General features: G+C 44.1%; 1 protein-coding gene across 2 annotated transcripts in view; it reads left to right on the top strand.

Moving 5' to 3' along the window:
• MAML2 (mastermind like transcriptional coactivator 2) overlaps nt 1-14,451 on the top strand; it is a 379,664-nt gene that overhangs the window by 235,679 nt on the left and 129,534 nt on the right. The gene's annotated exons all lie outside the window — the stretch shown is intronic.

Here is a 14,451-nt window from a genome sequence, read left to right as displayed (position 1 = left end):
AGCAGACTCAAGCAATATAGTAAACACTTTTCTTTGCAGAGTGGTGCAAAACGAGCTCTTTTACTTGTCTGATCATCCATCCATGGACATTCATAATGGGGTGGACAGTTTTTTTTTTTTCAATCAGGGAGCAGTCAGGAGTTAACCTAAGTCTCAGGTTAGTATATACTGCTCTCATCTTTAGTCAAATGATGAATATGGATTTATCATGAAACGAATTCACAGAAAGCAACTGTAGCATATTCCTGCTTAAAAAAAAGTTTCAAGGAGAATGTAACCTGTCCTGGGAAACAGAGGTTCACATCAGTGGGCAAAAGGCTTTCTGCTCAGCCTAAGGCTTTGACACAGAGGATTCCTGTTGATTCACAATGTTGACTTGTTTCAAGTTTTATTTTCCAATCTAGGTGGGTTTATTTTCCGTCTTCAAAGAATATGGCCACACATGAAGAATTGGAATCTGTCAGGTGGAGAATTCATCTCAGTCATATAATTACTGGGCTGAGCAAGTTAGATCAAAGTGAGGGCATTGTATTGCTATAGGGACATTGCTTCAAAGAGCAGTTAAACTGCAAACAATATAAAGGCTTTATTGTCCCCCATTTAATGTCATTTAAATCATCAAGAATCATTTCCCATAAATGTATGGCAAATAGTGGGATTTTAATTCCTGCCTGAAACAGGCTGCATTCAGACCTTCATGGAAAGTAAAGGAAGTATTCTTTCTGCCATTATAAATTTTCATTTCTGGGCATGAAAGGCTGAAATTGCCTGAAGTGTAGATTTTGGTTTTGTTTTTTTCAATTATAACCAAATATCTCTGTAAACCTCTTCATGTTTCATAGAGCCAGTTAAGCAATTTCCCCTTAGATGTGTCTTTGATGTAAAAATAAACATAGGCTGGAGTGAAAACCGAGGCCTCTCTAAAGGAGTATTTCTCTCTATGGTTCATAGTTACTCAAGCTAACGTTATACCAGGGAAAACGTACATCAACACCTTGCGCTGAACCTAGCTACAGTTGCTATAAGAGAAATAGTTCATCAAAAGTTTCAAAAGAATGATGACATCCATGCCAAAAACATCAAAGGAGCTGTTGGGTGCTTTCAGGTACTCTGCCAAACTACTTTCTAAATGCTACTTAACATTCCTTTGTAATGGAGTTAAAGATGAGCCTGAAATTGCAGGGACCTCTTAAAAGGTCTGCTCATCCCTCTCGCTTCTGTCTCCAGGTGATGGCATCCAAACCACTTAACGTGTCGCGGACCTGGGTTGTCTCAACATGATTCAGATGGAAGTTTTCTTTTTAGGATGTTCTTGTGCGCTGAGGGGAGAATCGGTGGAGATATGATCTCTGGACCTCCCCTGGGTGTGCCGTGTAGAGCTGTGTGAAGATAATGGGAACACTGTTAGAACACTGCTGTCATGGAACAGCCTCCCTCATTCTTCATTCATAACGCTCTCCTTTCATCAAGGCTGTGGAAGAGCTGGGTTAATGACCACACGTGGAAAGTTGAAAGAGAAACCAAAATAAATGTGTGCATTTAGCCTCTGCTCTGCTTTTCAATTTTAATCCATCAAGAAAAATGTGCATCCACCTTATGAAAACTCTAATTGGGACATAATTATTGGCTTTATTATGTCTTTGTTTCAGTTGGTAATTGTTTGTTGTAAGTAATAGAGGCCCCCTTAAAGTATCAAAAGTAAAAAAAAAAAAAAAAAAAGATGTAGGTGTGTGTGTTGGGGGGGATTTATTGGAAAGTGATGGGGTATCTCAATAACAGGAAATATCATTGAGTTCCCAAAGGGCTGGAACCAAGAGTTGAAAAGCTTCAGGAATCTCTGTCTCTTGTCTCTCACCCCTCCTCCCTAACTCCCTCCCTCTCTCAGTGTGGTTTCTCACCCTGGCTTCACACTGGGCATCAATTTCATACTCCCGTGTCTGTAGACTTGCTTTCTCTGTCTCTTACTGTACATGGCTGAGAATGATTCCAATACAGGCAGCCCTCATTTCATTCTCCTTCACTTCAAGGCACAGAGACTGCTGAGAAAGTCTTGTTTCAATTTTTTTTTTTTTTTTTTTTGTCTTTTGTCTTTTTGTCTTTTGTTGTTGTTGTTGCTATTTCTTGGGCCACTCCCGCAGCATATGGAGGTTCCCAGGCTAGGGGTTGAATCGGAGCTGTAGCCACCGGCCTACGCCAGAGCCACAGCAACGCATGATCCGAGCCGCGTCTGCAACCTACACCACAGCTCACGGCAACGCCGGATCGTTAACCCACTGAGCAAGGGCAGGGACCGAACCCGCAACCTCATGGTTCCTAGTTGGATTCGTTAACCACTGCGCCACGACGGGAACTCCTTGTTTCAATTTCTGATCGCTAGAAAAGAGTTCAATTGTTTTGGCTTGAGTCAAATGTCCACTTGATCCCATCTGCTGGAGCTTGGGGAAAGGGGATGTGCTGCTATCAGAAGCCCTCTGGCAGATTCTTGGAGAAGAATGGGGCAGACGTATTGAATAAGGTGGTCACTTCCATCTTAATTCTATAGATAATATAAGTTCCATGTAGAAGAATTAGAAAACACAAACCTGTGAGCAAAGTGGGAACAAAGTCATCATCCCACCACCAGAAAGTACTTCAGAATCTTGACCTTTTTCCTTCTAGACATTTTTATTTGCTTTAAATAATCTCTTTGACCTCCTATTAATTTGGATTACACTAGAGATGAGGAATAGTGGTCAACACGGCAGACATGGCTCAAGCCTCCCTCTCTAGAACTTACTATAACCTGGGACACAGACTTAAAAATGGGAAGCAAAAGAATACAAATATTTGGAAATTGGAATAAACACTGTAAAGGAAACAATCAAGAGATTGAGATGGAAGACAACCATGAGAGTGTATTTTAGGTATGTGGTCATTGAAAACCTCTCTTGGGGTCATGCTGAAGGAAAAGAAGCCCCAGCTATGATGAGAGTGGAAGAGGCAGAGGAGGTGGAGCATTCCAGTTCCAAGGAACAGTATATGCAGAAGTCCTGAAGCTGAAATCACCTTTTGTGCTTGTAGGAATTATAAACAAACAAGGAGTTCCCATTGTGGCTCAGCTGGTTACAAACCCGACTAGTATCCATAAGGATGCGGGTTTGATCCCTGGCCTTACTCAGTGGGTTAAGGAACTGGTGTTGCCATGAGCTGTGGCGTAGGTTGCAGACATGGCTCGAATCCCAGTTGCTATGGCTGTGGCATAGGCCTGTAGCTGCAGCTCTGATTCTACCCCTAGCCTGGGGACTTGCATATGCTGCAGTGGCAACACTGGGAAAAAAAAAAAAAAAAAAAAACAGCAAACAAAAAGGAATGTGCTAGTCTGTCTGGAAATAAAGGTAACCTTGCAACATGGTAGTTGCTCTGCCGAGGTGTTCGTGGGATTATAACCATAGAGGGAGCAGATTTTGCCTGGAACAATAAGGAATGAATCCCTCTCCCTTCCAAGGAAGTGCCCCCCACATATGCAAATAATATGTTTTATGACATTCTGCTGTACTGCTAGTGATGGTATAAATCAAACTTGTTCAGCAACAGGAGAATGTTGTGATTAAATTAGAAAGTTCAAGGTAGAAGTATTTCCCATATTGTCTGCTACCTCAAACAGTGTCATTCAGATCCACTCAGTGTGACTATTCTGCTGTCTCCTTGGCCATCCTGACTACTTGCTACAATCGTCATAAAGCTGGGGCCTGTAGGGCCAGCTTATAGAGATGGACCCTTGGCATTGAACAGAAAAATGAAAAGAAGAGTCTATAAAAACCTAAATACCTAACTGCTTTCTGCATGAAACACTTTGATCATGACTCACTTTTTGCCCAACATATTATCGAAGCAATCCAAAATAAATGCTATGTCTAAAATGTTGACAGTTCTCTGGAAGTCGCTAAATGTCCTCCTCCCTAGAATGTACAATGTATTAAGTACCATGAATCAAGCGGCTTCTCTCTCCCCCTTAGCTGGAGGGCCTCGTCTGGAAATTTTCATTCTGAGGGGTCCAGCTCAAGGTCAGTCCATCTCCTCTGTGAGGCCTTCCCCTCCCGATTTCCCTCATGTTCTTTCTTCTGGTTTTAGCACTTTCTGTCTAATATTGTCTTTGATAAGTGATTGGGATCCTTAAATTTCTCACTTGAGTGTGATTCCAAGAAGTCAGTGGAAGAGTTTCTCATGTGTTCACTTTAGGCCCAGTCCAGTACTATCCCAGTGACTGTGGATGGTTTGACTTACTGGGCAGTCAGTGGTCTGGGAACATTAGATGAGTCAGTTTATGGGATGTCTATGGTTCTCTGCCATTGGCCATGAACCACACCCCCTTCATAAACCATAGGGCTGATTTTTAGCAACTCTCTGGCCAACTGTAGAGCTACTGGGCCCTGGGGCAGGCCTGAGATACACTGGAGCGGGAAGTAGATCATGGGTGTTGTAAAAGCTTGCTCTTCTTTCCTTATGCTGGTGGGAACCAAACTTATTCCAAAACGTTGTGAATGTGAATATCAGGAAAACCCAGATGGCAGAGAGATGGTCTGAATACCATTCTAGGGTTGTCGATTTATTATTTGGGGGCTTGAATGGTATTACTAAAGAGTTTTCATCTTTTTGTAAAATAATGAAAAAACCAGCTGCTCCAAATTCTGCAGCAGCATTTCACCCTCATTTTCAGTAGCTCATCTGACTTACACAGGTACTAAGGGTCCTTATTCTTCCGAGCCTCGTGCTCTTCAACCACATTCTTCCTTCTTCCCCAGGCTCCCTCTGCTTTATGTACAGTGAGGCACCCAGGATTGTTCAACTACTTTCCGACTCTCCTCACCCCAGTCTATTCCCCACACAGCCACTGCCCATCCCAGTGTGTTCTCCTCATAGCCAGAAGAGGGATCTCCCACTTACACTCAAGCCCCAGCCATGTTACTTTTTGTTTGTTTGACTGATTGATTGTTGCTTTTTAGGGCTGCATCTAAGGCATATGGAAGTTCCCAAGCTAGAGGTGGAATCAGAGCTGCAGCTGCCAGCCTAGACCACAGCCTCAGCAATGAGGGATCTGAGCTGTGTCTGTGACCCATGCCTCAGCTCTCAGCAACGTCAGATCCTTAACCCACAGAATGAGGCCGGGGATCAAACCCTCATCCTCATGGATACTAGTTGGGTTTGTAACCCGCTGAGCCACGATGGGAATTCCTGTTTGTTTTTTATCAGTTCTAATATTTATTGAGTAGTATGTCCTAAGACCAATTTCTAGGCTCTTTACATGTTTAGACCACTGAGTCCTCACAGCAAACCTAAGACATTGACACTCTCACAGAATATAACTTTGGTGCCAAATGAATATCCGTTGAATGAATGAGTAAACAAATGCCATTTTACAGATGCAGAGAAACCAGTTTTGTTTTCTTCCATTTGCCTTTGTCTAGCACATGCTTTGCACCTGCAGAAAGCATCACCCAGGCTCAGGCTCAAATTCTGCCTCTCCTACTGAGAAAGAACCACCAGTGACAGAGCCCTGCTCCGAGCTGGGAGCAACTGCTCTTGCTTTACTTACATGGTGCCTGATCCCCCTGAGATCCCAACCTACCATGAGGAAAGTGACTGCTTGAAGATCAGTGAATAGGAAGAGAGCATCCTTTCCATTCTGTGTTTACTAACAGCTCAATTCCATGCTCCTTCGAGATCCTACAGCCTCTCATTCACCTCAATAAAACAGGATGTCTAAAATATTGTATGGAGGGAGCTCCCTTCATGGCTCAGTGGTTAATGAACCCGACTAGGATCCATGAAGATGTGGATTTGATCCCTGGCCTCTCTCAGTGGGTTAAGGATCCAGCGTTGCAGTGAGCTGTAGTGTAGGTTTCAGATGCAGCTCGGATCCTGAGTTGCTGTGGCTGTGGTGTAGGCCAGCAGCTGTAGCTTTGATTCGACCCCTAGCCTGGGAACTTCCATATGCCACGAGTGTACCCCTAAAAGGCAAAAAATAAAATTAAATTAAAAAAATATTGTATGGGAGTTTCCCCTTGTGGCTCAGCAGGTTAAGAACCCAGTGTGTTGTCTTCATGAGGATGTGGGTTTGACCCTTGCCTCTCTCAGTGGATTAAGGATCTGGCATGGCCACAAGCTGTGGTGTAGGTTGCAGATGTGGCTAAGATCTGGCATTGCCATGGTTGTGGCATAGACCTGAGCTGCAGCTCTGATTTGCCCCCTGGCCCAGGAACTTCCATATGCCACAGGTGTGGCCCCAAAAAGAAAAATGTAAAAGAAAAAAAAATATTATATGAGATCACTTATATGTGGAATATAAAAAAACATACAAATGAACTTATTTACAAAATAGATTCACAGGCATAGAAAACAAACTTGTGGTTACCAGAAGAGAAAGGAGGGAGGGATAAATTAGGAGTTTGGGACCAGCAGATACACACTACTATACATAAAACAGATCAACAACAAGGACCTACTTATAGCACAGGGAACTCTACTCAATATCTTGTAATAACCCTTAATGGAAAAGAATCCAGAGAATAGTGTGTGTGTGTGTGTGTGCGCGCGCGCGCGCATGTGTGTATAACTGAGTCACTTTGCTGTACACCTGAAACTAACACAACATTGTAAACCAACTACACTTCAATTAAAATAAAACATGACAGAGTTCCCCTTATGGTTCAGTGGAAACGAACTCGACTAGTATCCATAAGGATGCAGGTTTGATTGCTGGCCTCGCTCAGTGGATTAGCGAGGATTACCAATCCCGTATTGCCATGAGCTGTGGTGTAGGTTTGCAAAAGAGGCGTTGCTGTGGCTGTGGTGTAGACTGGCAGCTATCAGCTCCCGATTCAGCCCCTAGCCTGGGAACTTCCATATGCTGCACCTGCAGCCCTAAAAAGCAAAATAAATAAAATAAAATAAATAAATAAATAAATAAAACATGGCGACTACCTCTTAGAGGTTGTGGCTCGGGTTCTCGTCCCTTTTCCCTCACTGAATGTTTTGCTAGTTGATGATAAACTCAGAAGGTTCTTCAACAGGAAGGAGTAGATATGTGTAAACTGAGAAAAGGCTGCCATGAAATGCCCTCCCTCAGGCCTGTAATGAGGAGTGTGTTTCCAAGGCAAAGTCCAGCTCATCCAGTTCCTCTTCCACAGGCAGCCGTGACAGCAAGCAGGGGGCAGGGAAGCATTCAAGAAGTTTTGAATGTGAGACCTTTTGGCATTTAATGTCTTTAGGAGGACAGTGTGTTGCCTTTGTTTTCTTTACAAAGATCCTGAATTTGTGGTGATCTTGCTTCTATCTAAAACTTCATCTTTGGTTTCATTAAAAAAAAAAAAAAACTTTTTTGTGGTCCTAAATCGTCACATTTCTCAGAGTCCAGACATTATGGAACAAAATTATGGAAGAACTTTTCCAGATAGATCTAATAAGCCTTCCCTGACACCTTCTCTCTCTCTCTCTCTCTCTCTCTCTCTCACACACACACACACACACACACACACAGTACATTATTCTGAAGGAGTAAACGTGGAAGTTTCTGAGAAATCCTATAGGAAGTATACCCAACTTCCTCACAGCTGCAGTGGCTTCATTCACCTAGGGCATGGAGTCAGGAGGGGCTTAGTATCGCATCCTGGCTTTGGCAGCCCTTCAGGAGGCTCAGCACCACCTGGAGTCCATCACAGAGCTTGGCATACGCCTTCACACTTGGTTTATGAGGATGGCAACGTGGTTCCGGTTTGCAGGGCTTCTCGTTCCTTGGCTTCAGGGGTCAGAAGAAAGTGATCACTCTAGTGGAACCATTAAATTACTTGTGAATTGGATATGAAAATATTTGCCACAGCCTTCTCCTGACCATTGTTTTTCTGCTCAGTAGTTAGAAGGGTCCAGCTTCCCAAGGACTGAGATCATCTAGCCAGCTACTATTTGAACATCTAGAATACGCCCAGCATTGTGGCAAGTACTGAAAGGAACTAGTCAAGTATAAGATGCAGAGCCCATGTTCAAAGGGCTTAAAAATCTAGTTGGGCAAATCTAATTGCTATATGGACAGAAAACAACAATACTTTGCAATACAGGGAAGCAATACAGAGAAGCTCAGAACTCTGCAAAGGCCAAATACGAAGTAGGAGCTTTTTGATATCTTCAGTGAAAGCCATAAAACCCCACCTCATTTGTTTGGGGGCAGGAGAGCCGGGAAAGGATTATTCTTACCTTCAAGTACTGTGATGAACCTGGATTTACTGTTTCAGGATCTCAGACATTTCACTTCAAGAATCAAATCAAGAGTCATAAATGATTGGGGGGGTGTTGATCTTTTTCTCATTTTATCTATCCTCAACCGTTTCTCTAATCATCCATGAGTAAAGTGGCCTGCGGAAAGTTTATAGATGATCTTTTGAGCATCTAAGCAGTGGTAAATTTGGTTCCCATGTTTATGTCTTATTGAGAAAGACAGAAATCTTGAGGGAGAAAAAATGTGACCTATGGAGTGAATTGTTACCTTTGTGTGGCATATTCCCTGTTTCTAGGGCAGCACTGGAGACAAAGAATGCATTTATTTTGTGCAAAGGGTTGGGGGCAGGGAAAGAAACAGAAAGCAGTGGATTGTGCAATAATGGTGTTCTCAGATCCCTCCAGGAAGTTTATGTTTCGAGTCCTTTGGAAGAGGACAGCACAGCTGTTTAAAAAGGAGAGTTTACCAGGGGACTCCAGCCCCGATGCCACTGTGTGTCAGCTTTTCCTTGTCCATAGGTTTCTTGGCACCTCCATCCGTGGCCCTTGGGGCGGGCAGGCCACTGTGTCTGGGTCCTGCTCAGGCCTACGCCTTCCCCCAGTGGAGACTGCAGGCCTCGCTCGCATAGAGTCGAGGTGTTCAAATAGCAGAGTCAGAACAAGGCCGAGAGGGAAAAGAAGCAGTCTGCTGGATCTCAGCGAAGGAAAGTATAGCGATTCCTGTGTCATTTGCAAACCAGGCTAGACTTGCTGTGCTGAAATCTTTCCCCAAAGAAGTCTTTTCCTTGGACGGCTAGAGAAGGGGATGTTAGATGCATAATCTCACAGATTAAATGTGATAATTGGGGGTGCAGGTTTGTTGAACAAAACAAAAAGTGCTTCTCAGTCCAGCCAGGTGATGGGAAAAGTGTAACTATTGAGAAGTAGCACTCATTTGAAGCCCTTATGTTTTCCCACTGGCTTAGCTGTTTCCATATTTTCTCTCCTGCCAGGGATCTTTGGATAAGGTATAGTTCAGAATCCTCTCTGCATACTCAGTGAATCTTTTTTTTTTCCTCATTTTTTTAGGGCCATACCTGCAGCATATGGAGGTTCCCAGGCCAGGGGTCGAATCGGAGCTGCAGCTGCCAGCCTATGCCACAGCCACAGCAACACGAGATCTGAACCATGTCTGCAACCAACACCGCAGCTCACAGGAACACCGGATCCTTAAACCACTGAGCAAGGTCCCGGTCGAACCTAGTCCTCTTGGATACTAGTTGGGTTTGTTACTGCTGAGCCCCAACCGGAATCCCTCTGTGAATCTTTTTGACTGACCAAGTGACCCTTTGTCCCCTCCCTTTCTTTTTTTTTTTTAAATCTTATTTTGTTTTTGGCCACCCCCAAGGCACACAGAAATTCCCAGACCAGGGATTGAATCCATACCACAGCAGTAACCAGAGCCACAGCAGTGACAACATTGGATCCTTAACCTGCTGAGCCACCGGGGAACTCTTCTTTCCTTTCTTATACTGGAGCTTCGAGGGTGATGCCCTGAGCTTTCACCGTCAACTTCCAACCAATGACATCATCACTGTCTCCACACCATCCATCCCTATGAGACCCGAATGCTGTTAACCTCGCCCTGTGCCTGCCGTACATCCTCATTCTGCTCTGCTTTTGTCTTGGCTCTCCGTGTCCACTGTGTCAAGGACAGTGTAGGCATGTGGCAAATTGAAAGCAAGCAGTGTGGTTAGTGATTAAGAGGACTTTGGAACCAGACAGACCAGGGTTGGCAGCCTGCCTCTGTATCCTTCACTATGTAATCTGAATGTTAGGAGCTGCTGTTTCTTCCCTTAGAAAATGAGGATCAGAATACATGTTCAGAGAGTTGTGACAAGATTAAGTGGGACTGTACACAACTATTGTTTTAAGAGCACTTGTCTTAAAATAAGCATTCAAGGAGTTCCCCCTGTGGCACAGTGTTAGGAATCTGACTGCAGCAGTTCGGCTTGCTCAGAGGCGTCCATTTGATCCCTACCCCTGGAACTTCCACTTGCTGTGTGTGCGGCCATCTAAAAAACAAAAACAAACAAACAAAAAGCATTCCATACATCTTAGTTCTGAGGTGAGAGCTTTTGGTGGGCCTTAGGCACTCTTCCTTTTTTTCCTCTTTTTCGGCCACACCTTTGGCATCCGGAAGTTCCCCAGACAGTGTTTAAACTTGTGTCACAGCAGTGACAACCCTGGATCCTTAATCCACTGAGCCACTAGGGAACTCCTAGGCACTTTTGCTTTTGAAAGTCCCTTCTTCCTTATAGAATTTTAAAAATTCGGCTTTATGACCATGCACGTCAGGATAAATACCATGGGAGTTCCCGTTGTGGCTCAGTGGTAAAGAACCCAATGAGTATCCATAAGGATGCAGGTTCAGTCCCTGGCCCTGCTCAGTGGGTTAAGGATCTGGCATTGCTGTGAGTTGTGGTGTAGGCTGCAGATGTGGCACAGATCTGGTGCGGCTGTGGCTGTGGTATAGGCCAGCAGCTGCAGCTCCGATTCAGCCCCTAGCCCGGAAACTTGTGTATGCTGTGGGCGCAGCCCTAAAAAGAAAAAAAAAGATAAATATTATAGATATTATAATATATAATGATAATATATAATATATATCATACATACATTTATTAATATATAATATATGTTATATATTAAAACATCTCCTCAATCTTAAAGTTCAGTTTTTCTTCCATCTCAAATTGCAACATTTTCATGGGCCCCTAAGACTCTTGTGGGCCCTGGGCACTGGCCGCCCCAGCCTAATATGTAAGTCAGGCCTGGCTGAGAAATTTGTTTTGGAGAGCCTTTCCTCTACCCTTTCAGTGGTAGTAACTGCTTTCTGGAAGTTGTTTGGCCCCTCTGGCCTTCAGGATATACACTGCCCTTACACCTTGGCTCTCCTCCATCCCACCTTCCTCAGCCCCCTGGAAGGTCTGTCCTGGGAGCTCACAACTTCCCTGGTCCAGCCGCCATCCATCTCAGTTTAAAGTCATGTCTTCATTCCTCTGTTGATTCTCTTTCCCTTAGGACTGTTCTTGGCCTGGTAAGGTGGCATCACATTTTTTTAACAAACTATTCTTCCTAGTGAGGTATTCATGACATGACTCTAGGTTCCTTCTCTACTCCTTTTAAAACATTTCCTTTTTGTCACAGAACTTTTAGAGACTCTGTACCATGCTTCAGAGCCATCTATCTGGTGGAGAAACTTTAGCAAAGAAAATACTTTAAAGTCAAGATTGAGAGTTCCTGCTGCAGCACAGCAGGATCGGCAGCATCTGGGCAGCGCCAGGATGCAGGTTTGATCCCTGGCCTGGCATAGTCAGTTAAAGGATCTGGTAGCGTAGGATGCAGCTGTGACTCGGATCTGATCCCTGGCCTGGGAACTCTGTATGCCACAGGGAGGCCAAAAAAGAAAAAACAAAGCAAAGACCAAACTTTGAGAATTATTGAGATAGTTTTATGCCAGTAGTTTGGTGTCTCCTACCTCTGTGCAGTCATTGGGCATTGGGGGCATAACTTTGATAAGAAGCTTCTACACAGCGGGACATGGACTATCCCCAAATTTCTCTTGGTAAAGTATCATGCCGGATGAAATCCTAATGGAACCTCTTTTATCCATGGGGATGTCTTCCACACCTCGCTGAGGGCGCTTCTCTTCCCCATCTTAAATCATCCATCCAGCTAGGCTTGGTGGTGACCTTACATCATGGTACATATGCCTGAAAAACAATCTTCACTGCCTCAGTGTCTATTTTCTGGGTTTAGGCAGGAAAATGTTCTCGGAGATAATCCTATTTATAAAGGAGGGAACTGTGGTCCACAGAAGAGAAATAAATTCCTAAAATAGCAAAGCAAGTTAATGCCAAAATCAGGACTAGATCCTGGGCCAGCCTCCTCAATACCTGCTTGTGGGCACCACTGACCCGCTGGGGGGGAGCCATAGCGACCATTTACTGCCCAGCACAGGTTCTGTGGTGGGAGTGCTTTGTTTGATTCCTGGCTTAATTGCTTAGTGTTTGCGTGACCTTGAAGAGTTAGCCTCCAAATCTCAATTTTCTCATCCATAAAAGAGAAGGGCGAAGGTAGAAATCGTCTCAACCTCATAGAGTTGTTGTTGTGAAGCTTCTTAGTGTTGTTTTTTGAGACTTAAAAGAGATGTTGTTATTGGCATCATCATCATCGTTATTACTGCCACTGCTACCACCACAGGTAATGCTACACCTGCCCCTCGAGTCCTAATGGCTCAGAGAAAGTGCTGGAGCTGCTGCCCAGCATGGGTCCTGAACTGCCCAGGGAGTGGCCTGAGCAGTGGGAGAATCTGGCAGAACAGGTTTTTTTCAAAGCAGTGGAAAATAAAGGCAATACCTAAACCTGGGGAAAAAAAAAAAAAAAAAGTTTTCCTTTGTTTGTTCTTTACTAGTTGTGAATAAAAGCTTTCAAAATGTAACTTATGCTGAAATAAAGCAGAGTGGCCACTCCTGAGGTGACATGGTTGACCTTCTTTGGTCTGTGCTTTTCCTGACCCCCTGAGGACAGATGAGGACCCCTTTCAGTTTGTGCCAAATGAAGTGACGGCTGACAGTGCTGTGTTTGATGTTGACCGAAGCCAGGGAATACACAGGATTAGGAGTCAGGAAAACATGAAGAGACAGTGAAGTTGGGGGGAACAAAAGCTTCACAGCCAGGTACAAAGTGTACCCTACTCCTTGTTACAAACTGCCTATTACCAAACCTTAATCTCCTGGGACTCGGTTCGGGGCCTTGGTTGAAAGTGATAGAAGCCCAACTCCTATGAGCTTAAGCAAAACAGGGGGTGTTATGACGACTCTTCCACAGGGTATCAAGGAAAGAGGCAGAGCCGGCCTAAGATTGAAATCAGGCCCGCAAACACTATCAAAATCGGTTTTTCTCTCTCTGTCATTCTATCTCTTTCCACAGACTCACTTTCCTTATGGCTTCGGTTGGCTTAATGGGACAGCACCTCACAAGTTTTATCAGTGGCTCTGCAGCCACCCAAAGAGAGCCTGGTCTCATTTCCTCCAGTTCCAAAATTCTCATGGAAGGAATGATTGGCGCAGGTTGGATCAAATTCCTTTTCTGATTACCCGTTAGCAATGGTAAAAGGTAAACACTGGTGGTACCAACATGGTACATTCACCATAACTATACACACTCGTGAGGGAGCAAAGCTACAGCTAATGTATTACAGAAATAGGTGTTGATGAACTACCTGACAAGAAACATTGCTCACCTTCAGCCCTCGACTGCATCCTGGTCGCTCCCAGATTCCTCATCATCTGACCAGAGATCCAGGGTGCCTCTGTGCTCCCTGCCCCCTTCCACTTTGTGCTAGATGGACCTTAATCCTGAACAGGCAGACTCCAGTATCCTGTCTATAGTGGTAATGACACAGGCTTTAGAGCAAGGCAGACCATGAGATAAAGCCCAGGTCTACCACTTACGAGCTGCGTGATAGCAGGCAAGTTATCCTCCCTGATCTATTTTATAATACATATCTAATGGGGTTTTTGTGAAGACTGAGGAAAATAAAGTAACCATATTTAAAATACTTGACAAGTAACACGTACTCAGTTACATTCATTTTCATCTAATTCGGTTACCTAGAAACCTTCAGGAAGATGGAGGGGTGGTGGTGAGAGGAAAGGGAGGACCGGAGAAGTGATAGAAGTTCGTATCTAGCAAGTATCCTTCTGCCTCGGGTAATTTACAGTTATCCTGGGTGAACATTAAGTAATGGAAGTGGGTCCGCTGCACTGGGAAAGCCACACTTTGCTGGATGGAGCCTCTCACTTTAGAGGCAAAGCAACAAGGGTCTCAAGATCAATGCTGCATGTTTTATGTTTCTTAGTAATTTAGTGATGTGACTCTGTGGTCCTAAATCTCTCTCTGTAATGTTGAAAGTTAACAGAATACAATCTAATCACTGAGTGAGTGAGGGAAGTACTTTAACATTTTGTTGTCACTGGTGCTGTGTAGAGAGGTGCTCCTTTTTGAGAATGTAGTAAGCCATAAGTTTTTTTCATCAACTGTACTCTTATTGAATTCTTACTTCGTTAAGGCCTGTGCTGAACGTTTACAGGTCTCATGTCTTGCTGTGAGTTAAATGCTGCCATCCCCATTTTCCTGGTGAGGAAATTGAGGTTCAGGTAA

Source organism: Sus scrofa, chromosome 9, assembly GCF_000003025.6.
Source record: "Sus scrofa isolate TJ Tabasco breed Duroc chromosome 9, Sscrofa11.1, whole genome shotgun sequence".
Classification (NCBI taxonomy): domain Eukaryota; kingdom Metazoa; phylum Chordata; class Mammalia; order Artiodactyla; family Suidae; genus Sus; species Sus scrofa.
The sequence above is the reverse complement of the archived record's forward strand: the minus strand, read 5'-3'. Positions and strand labels throughout refer to the sequence as shown.